This window comes from Bison bison, unplaced genomic scaffold (genome assembly GCF_000754665.1).
Source record: "Bison bison bison isolate TAMUID 2011002044 unplaced genomic scaffold, Bison_UMD1.0 scf7180017864456, whole genome shotgun sequence".
Lineage (NCBI taxonomy): Eukaryota > Metazoa > Chordata > Mammalia > Artiodactyla > Bovidae > Bison > Bison bison.
In genome coordinates this window covers 21,590,388-21,599,696 of record NW_011495018.1, presented here as the reverse complement: position 1 = coordinate 21,599,696, position 9,309 = coordinate 21,590,388, and positions in this window count along the sequence as shown.

Genomic DNA, 9,309 nt, shown 5'->3' with positions numbered 1-9,309 from the left:
TTTTCTAGAACTGGTTAATGAATACTATCCAAAAGACGGGTAAGTGGTGGTGGTTTTGTACTCAAAGCTGTCAGCTGCCAGCTATGGATGTTGAAGCATTCTAGTGTCAGATTTGGGAAAATTTCATTCTAACACACTCTGTTGTGTGAATAAACCATCAAAAGTCCAAGCATAATAATGCTTTAGCATACTGAGTTCTCTACAGCATGTATTCCATTTGTCTGCTTCCAGAGAACAATGCTTAGGCACCAGAACCTAGTCAAGAAAAATAGAAATGAGATCTCTGGGTGGAAAGTCAGATGGTGCCAGGCAAAAGCCTAGTGCACAACAGATGTCTGTTAAAGGGTCTTCTTCTCTCACCTATCCAGGGCACCTACCCTTCTGACTAGGGGATTTCTTCTTAGCACAGGGGAAGGAAGAATATTAATTCTGTCCAAAGGAGAGCTGCATATGAGGATTCTCAGGGTTTATTGAAAATCAGTATATCACAAACAGATAATAAGATTGAATTTGGCATGCTAGATATCTATTACAGATCAATATCTGTGAGAATGTATTAGAGGAAGTGAGATTGGTAAAGGGAGAAGTCTAATTGCAAAGCAGGTCATGCAAGACCTTGGCCAATCCCATTGGAGGTGTTACAGTATGTATGCCTTGTCTGAGTTGTTCCATGTTGAGCTGAAAAGTCCAGGCTTTTGGTCATGTCCTCAGGGGTGGTGGCTGTCTGCAGTGAAGTGAATCCTAAATGAGCTGACAACTGAAATCTGTTTGTTGGAAGCTGGCAGCAAGACCTCCCTTGAAAGGGTCTCATTTCACAAGTTCTCAGCAAAGCAGACCTCCCTTAGTTCAGTTTATAATCTTCTCTGGAGCTTAGCCACTCTGGCTCAGTACATGGTCCTCGGATTTTCAGTACTCCTGTTCCCAAAGATGAGAGCCTCTCCATAAGTTACCAAGGATTCTTCCCTTCTGACTTTCAGGCTTTTATTTCAATTGCCTCTTTATCTCCTGGGAATTTTCTGTAACATCATTTTCTTCCTCAAATGCTGTTACATATGCTATTTATTTGGGGTTAAATGCTACCAAGTAGCCTATATTACTGAGAGTTCTCTCATCCTATTGCTGTCAGTGGGTCTAGTTCCATCCTTCTATTTCTGTAGCTTTCAGATTACATAGGTACAATCCTGGGCCTATAGCTTCATAATTTGTCCATTTTAAAATTGATATCCTATTCAGAAGGTAAGGTATAGAATATAATATCTAGCAGTGAGGATTCCAGAGTCACATAGATCAGGTTTGAATCTCAGCTCAGTCTGCAGCTGAGTAACCTTACCCAATAATTTGGGTAAATTATTTAACATTTTTAAGTGTAGAATTTCCTACTTACAAAAGGATATAATACTAGTGCCCACATTAGGCTTATGAAAAAGAATATTTAACAGAAGAAAGGAAAAATGGGGAAAAAAAGAGAAGAAACCAAAGAAAACTGTCCAAAGTCAGCTATATATAATTTATATGACTGTCTATAATAGGACAGGTTGGAGACATCCTTTTTGAAGCATTTCTACCAAAGCCTGTTCTTGTTCTTGAACTTCACCGATATAATTATAAGCCACATGAATTAGAAAGTAAAGGAGAATATAAACATGGAAGAAACATTAGTCATCAGGAGCATGTGTAGAGGCCATCCAAGTGTCAAGCACATTTGGTGGTGAGGAGCGGGGAGTGAGAAGATGCTGAGTTCCCCTGTGGCCATGTGGCCTAACAAAGAATATCAGCAGAAAATGTCCTTGCTCTTGTTATGCAATTACAGATACCATTAGAAGAGTAAGTGAAAGCAAAAGCACCTACGGTAACTTAAATATCTGTTGTCGGGCCTTCTGCCTGTACACATCCTCAGACTTACTGGGGAGGTACTTGTGCTCCAGCCCCAGTCTGCTGAGATGCCTTCTCATTATCACTGGGCAGCTGATTTTATAGGAGATGTACAGTGGAATATAGTGACCATAATTTGTTCCTAACAAGAGTCTCTGGCCCCAAGATCATGATTCTCATAAACCTAAAAGAGTCTGGATTTGTGAACATACGCTGTTGCATATGGAGGGTAACCATGTAATATATCACACAGACTAAGAGGGGTATTAAGAGTGAACCTGGTGTATTAACAAGTCTCTAGGCAATGGATCTAAATTAGAGATATCCCAGGTAAACTACCAAGAGTTTATCTAAATATAGACACAAGCCCGATGCAGGACAAGAATTTAGTGCTTCCTGCTGCATAAATCCATTTTAAAAAGCAGCTATGAGATATTAATTGGTCATCATTCTCCCTTTGGAAACTACTTAGAATGAACTGATTAATGGTCCCCAAAAAGATCAGGACCTAATCCCTAGCACCTGTAAGTATCATTTTGAATGGAAAAGACAGCAAATACTTTAAGCTAAGGATTTTGTGATGAGGAAATCACCCTGGATTATCTGTCTTTACCCTAGGTACAATAACATGCATCATTATAAGTGGAAGAAAGAGGGAAATTTGACTACACATAGAGGAAAAGAAAGTGTGAAGATGGAGCGGAGAGAATTTAAAGATACTGACCTTGAAGATGGAACTGATGCAGCCATAAGCCAAGAAGTATTAGCAGTCATCAGAGCTAAAGAGGCAAGGAACAGATTCTCCATGAAAGCCTTCAGAGAGGGCATGGCCCTGCTGATAGCTGCACTTTGGACCAGTAATACTGATTTCAGACTTCTGGATTCAGAACTACAAGAAAATAAATACTAACAGTTATTTAGGTCACCACATTTGTGGTAATTGTTTACAGCAGCCACAAGAAACTAATATGCCAGTTAACGTTATTCTCTAGCAATGATTTCTGAAAATAAAGTATACTGTAAAGTTTTAACAAATAAGTAATATAGAACCATACAAAAAGGAGAGTTAAAATAAAATCACTAGATGTTTCACATCTCAGGGAGGCTGAAACAGTATTACCATTTGTTAGACATTGGCTCCACTGTCTTTCTATTCATTAAGAATAAATAGATGGATAGAAAAATAGCTGTATTGAAGAACTCTAATTAAACAGAATCATAATATATTCAATATTATTAATTAAAAGTTTTTAATTTAATTTGGCATGACAAAGGAAAGGAAAATGGAAGAAATAAAAGGAAGTATTGAACTTGAAGTAAATGCTTCTTCACAAGGATGTTGAGTTTTTAGTCCCAAACTCTCCAGGACTCTACAGACTACACACCTTAATCTCCTGATTTACCCAAGTCCAGTGTCAGTTTAATTTAGGTTAAAGAGAAGGTTAGCCACTAGTAGGGCAATAGCCTGGTGGTGAAGCCAAAAGAACACCAAAGATATTCCCTGTGCCACAATATCCTCCCTGTGGTCCTGGGGTCTGTAATGTCCACTTCAGACACTGCCTTTTGAAAGTCCTCTGACATAATATGTAAGTGTGTCTTGGAAGGTGCATTGCAACAGGAAGAATGTTTAATAAAGACAGGACCAAGGCCTTCCATCCTTGCTAGTTTCACTTGCTGCTAATTATCACTTAAGATTTTGATCCTTTAATGCTATTGTGAAGATCGAAAGTGAGATATTGCTTGATATCCCTGAAACATAAAACTCTAAGGTATGGCCAGTACAGTAACCCATTCAGTTGCCGTATGGGTTAAATAGTTGCTGTATGCTTAAATTCACTGCATTTAAGATTTTGATTTAGGAGTAAAGAACAAATAGAAAAGCAAATGAACCTCATTTCTATGGACTTGATGATCCAGTTTCTTAATTTCCTTGAACCTCAGTTTTCACATCATTAAATCAGAATAATAAAACTTGCCTTGTAGGGTTATTGTGAAAAATACACTATATACCTTATAAAATGATCATAGAGTGGATTCAGCTAGCAAAATACAACAAAACAAACATTCATGAGGACTGGTCAGGGAAACTGCAAGGAAAAGGTCCTTTCTGGGACAGACAGAACTGAATAGAATATGGCAATAGGGATTCATGACCATGAACAGCTCCAGAGGAACATAATGGCAACCCATAATGAAAACAAGCAGAAAAAGCCATTTTTCCCTTGTCATATTTTTTTAATCTTACCCAGTTCTGCTAATATGATTTACAGTTAATGCCTGCAATGTATAAACTCTCTGCAAAACACTGAATGGAATAGAGAGGAAGTATGAGAAGAATAAAACTCAACATTCAAAAAACTAAGATCATAGCATCTGGTCCCAACACTTCATGGCAAATACATGGGGAAAAAGTGGAAACAGTGACAGATTTTATTTTCTTGGGCTCCAAAATCACTGTGGATGGTGACTGCAGACATGAAATTAAAAAGACACTTGTTCCTTGGAAGAAAAGCTATGACAAACCTAGACAGCATATTCAAAAGCAGACATATCGCTTTGCTGACAAAGGTCCGTATAGTCAAAGCTACGGTTTCTCCAGTAGTCATGTATGGGTGTAAGAGTTAGACCATAAAGCAGGCTGAACATCTGTGTTGCTGGAGAAGATTCTTGAGAGTCCCTCAGACAGCAAGGAGATCAAACCAGTCAATCTTAAAGGAAATCAGTCCTGAATATTCATTGGAAGGACTGATCTAAAGCTGAAGTGCTAATATTTTGGCCACCTGATGCGAAAAGCTGACTTATTGGACAAGACCCTGATGCTGGGAAAGATTGAAATCAAGAAGAGAAGGGGAAGACAGAGGATGAGATGGTTGGATGGTATCACTGACTCAGTGGACATAAAAGTTTGAGGAAACTCTGGGAGATAATGAAGGACAGGGAAGTCTGGCATGCTGCAATTCATGGGGTGGCGGAGTTGGACATGATTTAGAGACTGAACAACATGGGAAGAATATAGGCCTTGGATTCAACCATTGGCTGTACCTTGCACAGACTGTGTGATCAAAGGCAAATTATTTAACCTCCCTATTTCTTCATCTGTCATATGGAAGTAATAATTGACTTAATTTAAAATGTGCACAGTATTCTGTTTGCAATATATGTCTGATAGGCCCTGCTACCAGAAGCAGATACTTCAGAAATTGCAGCTAATTTCATGACTAATTTTAGTGGAATTGATGCTTTTGAATTGTAGTGTTGGAGAAGACTCTTGAGAGTCTCTTGGACTGCAAGGAGATCAAACCAGTCAATCCTAAAGGAAATCAGTCCTGAATATTCATTGGAAGGACTGATGCTGAAACTGAAGCTCCAATACTTTGGCCACCTGATGTGAAGAACTGACTCACTGAAAAAGCCTCTGATGCTGGGAAATATTGAAGGCAGAAGGAGAAGGGGACAACAAAAGATGAGATGGTTGGATGGCATCACCAACTCTTTGGACATGAGTTTGAGCAAGCTCTGGGAGTTGGTGATGGACAGGCAAGCCCGGCATGCTGCAGTCCATGAGATTGCACAGTCAGACGCAACTGAGCAACCGACTGAACTGAACTGAACTGAGTTTTAGTGGAACCTGCCTTTGAGGAGGTTACAGCATAACTAGAGGGACCAGACTAATCAAAATGAAATTTTGAGCCAACAATAGAACTTAGGAAACCATTAAGAAGTAAAATTAGAGATTGCTTTCATTAATATATATTAACTATGTACTGTACTAGTAATTGTGTGTTCCTATGTGCCAGGCACTGTACTATAAGCTACAGAAACAGAAGTGAATAAAGTTGCAACACTCCTTCCCTGGTGTTGGTGACTCTGCAGGAGTTGTTTTTCTTCTTGTTTCTGACTAATATATCCAGAGACCAGTACAGAAATTCCTGTTAATAACCAAATATAAATTTGAAGAATCAAATTGCTGCTCTGGAGCCTGATTTGCATTCATGAATAGCAGGATATTGCTTTACAAACATGGCAGTGGCTAAGAAACAATATACATCTTAATGGTTATAGAGCAAGTTATCTGGTGCTGGGCTTGACCTGAAAACTGATCTTTGAACCATTATGGAAACTGGGCAAGGAAGCAAACATCATTCATTGAAAATCTACCCTGAATCAAGCCAGATGCCTTGAAATGATACCAATATTTTGAAAAACTGGTCTGCCAGGTTTGTATGATTATCCCCATTTCACAGGTAAGGAGCTTGAGGCTCAGAGGTGTTAAGTGACTTGGCCAAGGTCACAAAGCCAGTGAAGGGCAGAGTAAATTTCAAAGCCTAGTCTATTTGATTCCCACCCAAGAGCTCATTCTACCCTATTATGGAGCCTCAGGGGACAGACACACTGGCTGTAGCTCTGTCACTAACTCATTGAGCTGCTACAGATAGATAATGCATTGCCTCTTGGGCTCTGTGTTTATGAATAAATGAGTGTTTTGGACTAGAGGATATCTGAGCCCTCTTCATGCTCTCTTCCTAACCTTCTGGATAGGACTTGACCAGGAACATCAAAGACAGAGCTGGGGACATCAAAAGCAGTGTGTGCTACTTGTAGAAGAATTTCTCTGGATATGGTGTCATGGTGAGTCTAGTACTCAAGATGGCTTTAAATGACCTTTCTTTAGTCCAAGAAATTGTTGATGCTGTCTGTTCTGGGAGTTAAAGAATGGCCTTTAAAGAGGTCTCTAGCTACTTGAGATAGTTCTGATTGCAATTTAAGGCTACGTCTGGCATAAACAGAGCCAAAATCAATAGTTACAAAGCTGATTAATCTAGAAAGCTCATCTAAACTTGCTAAGCCTCAGTTTCTGCACTTGTAAAATGGGAGGATGATACATATTCTCATTTGGATCCCTTGAATTTCAAATAACAAAAATGAGATGTGGAAAGCTTGGAAAATGATAAAATATTCTCAGTAGGCAATGTAGATATCTATAACTAGGAGAGAGCATAAGGCTGATATCATAAAAGGAATAAACATATTTAAATTTATATATTAAAATCTATGTTAAATTTGATCATTCATATCTGCTAATATTAATATTCTGTACATTTTAATGACTAATTTTAAGTACAGAAAGCATGTATTCTGACAAAGTCATCTATATTCATCATCATGATCCAAAAAACATAAGTCAAAAATGCTGGGAACACGTATAAAAGAAGATGCTTGTGGCACCAATAAGATCAATTGCCTCAGAATTTTCAGGAGTAGGACCTAGGGATCTATACGTTAACCAATTACCTACTTTATCAACTGAATCACATATGGATGACCCACAGGATTCTGAGGACAGAGAGCAAGCTGAAAGCTTTTGATGGAGGTTAACAATGAAATATTTTTTTCTGGGATTAATTAAGCAGATAATAATGGGTACCTGGCAGCAGCTGGTGGCAGGTGTGGATGGACCTTTCTTCTTTTTCAAGGAATGGGGGATCAGTTTAATCAGGGTACCCAAAATCTTTCCAAAGAACAGCATTTCTATTATTATATAGCAATAGAACTAGGAATGTCCCAAGAGCTAACAGCTGACACTTGGACTAGAATCAATAATCCTAATGCTCTGAGAACCTCAGACCATCCACCAAGGAATTACATAAGTATAGTGGTTAAGACCGTGGCCTCCAATATAGGAACAACTATGATGAAATCCCAACTCTATTGATTATTAGCTATGTGATCAGGGAAGTCAGTTTCATTCACCTCATCTGCAAAACTGGGATAGTAACAGTCTATGTTGCCTAGCACATGTAAATATAATATAAAATGGCATATTCCTAACACAGTACTTTGCACAGAATGAAGACTTGATAAATGTCAGTTTCCTAGGAAAATGGATCATATAAGTCATGCATTTTGATCTTTCTCATTTGGGAAACTTGCCAAGTAAGCAATTATAATTTCTAGGATGAATGTTAACACATGCACACACTTGTTTGAACTGAGACAATATTTGGAAGTCCATGAAGGAGCCATCACACCTAAATTCTAGTTGGGGTAATCCACAAAAAACAGAGATATTCCCAGAAATAAGGCAGTGGTTCTCTCTCCCTTTATTGAAACTAAATCACACATCTGGATTAAGACTGTCCAATTTTTTCCTACCAAGAGTATGCATATTATTCTATATCTTGATTCACAATGAGGAAATGAGACTGATAATTAACTACACACTTATTGAGATTCTTTATCATGTTTCAGGATTGTTTTATATTATAAGAGATTACAGTGTGTATTTTTCATAAGAATCCCTGTCAGACAGATATTATGATCCCCAATGATAGGTGAGATACTTATAATTGCTCCAGATTGCAAGATCTCCTAGACCAGGAGCCATGGAGCTTCTTTGACTGCCCTCTCAGTCAGCAGAAGCTGTGCACAGAGAAAGTACTTAATAAAAAATATCTGTGATCACTCTCAGCAACTGCTCCCATGAGATTTTAACTGTAACTTTCTTTTTCTTATACCAAGCAACTGTAGCAGCAGCTTCCTCCAGTGATTACTACCGGTAACTGTCCTGTGAAGTCCTGAGTGTTTTTATCCCCCCACACCTTCAAAACACTATTAGGTTCCTCCAAATCTGAACAGTTTCAGTGGACTTGCTTCCAGAAAGCAGCTAAAGCATAGCCATAATGCAAATCCATTCGTAATGGATGTTATGCTGCAACTGGCCTTTGAATTTACAGGTGCACTGCCCCGCTGTCCCTTAGATGTCCTCTCCTGTCCCCCAAGGCAGACAAATGCCTATGAATCCAGTTTGGTTTAGGTGAACTCTCATGCCACAAAAGGTTCTTTTGATTCATGAGGTAGGAAATTCTCAGTTTCCAAACTCAGATGACAGATTTAACCACAGATCCAAATCTTCCTCAAAATTCCCAATATTATTCACAAGCACCATTTGCTAATCAAATTCCAGAAGTCGCTTTCTTGCACATATTATTTAATTGAATATATAGATTCTAATAGTGGCTCCGAGATTATACAAGGACTGAGGTTGGTGGTATGGCATTGGGGAAAACAAAACCATACATTTCTATTTCAGTGTTCTCAAACTGTGATCCAGGGTTTATCACATTATAAATATATGGGTTATTTTGACAAAATCTAAGCTGAAAACCACTTAACTAATGATTAGATGTAATTGGTGATCACACAAGAAAAAGAGAAGATGCAGGGCTTTCAATTTCATAAATATCACCTTCCACTAACAAGCACACAGAATGGTTATAAAAATTATATACCTATTTTATATACATATATATATATATATATATAGTTTAAGTTGGTTAATTACCCACTGTTCAAAGTCCACAAAGCAGCCCTCCTACCTTACCTACGATATAGTTCATAGATCCTTATGATGAACCTGTGGATGTGCCCAGTGATATC